The following is a 528-nucleotide window of genomic DNA, read 5'->3' as shown; positions in this document are numbered from 1 at the left end:
AGACTACAGAGGGCATTGTATGAGGTTGGCTTACATTTCCCTTGCCCTCCATTTGCATGTGTCATTCTTGAGTTCGTCTTACAGGGTCTATCTCCTGGTAGTTGACATCTGAGCTGGCGGGTTATAAGCATTCAGTGTTGGAAATCTTAGAATTTTACAGCTGAAGGCAGCCAGTGCAGAAGGATTCCAGCTCTCTAATCAAATCTTATAAAGTTTTCATGTCTACGGTAAAGGAGAATGGATAAGCAAATGGCTTTATTAACTTTATTGTCTTTAGTAAGATGGCTGAGAAAAAAACAATATACGAACAATGAGAGGATACTGCTAGGGTATTTTAAGGAGTTGGCAGTTTTCAGACTTTCACGTACAGTGATGGGAGGGATTGCTTCATCCTGGTCTGATTGGCTATAGAAGTAATATAGTCCCTCTGGTATTGATGCATATGCCGCCAGCAAAGTAGAAATTATTCATGAAGTTACATAGACACTGGGCAGCAAAGACAGCATTGGGAGAACAATTTTCATAGCA

This window comes from Penaeus monodon, chromosome 28, assembly GCF_015228065.2.
Source record: "Penaeus monodon isolate SGIC_2016 chromosome 28, NSTDA_Pmon_1, whole genome shotgun sequence".
Classification (NCBI taxonomy): Eukaryota; Metazoa; Arthropoda; class Malacostraca; order Decapoda; family Penaeidae; genus Penaeus; species Penaeus monodon.
Note: the sequence above shows the minus strand (reverse complement) of the source record.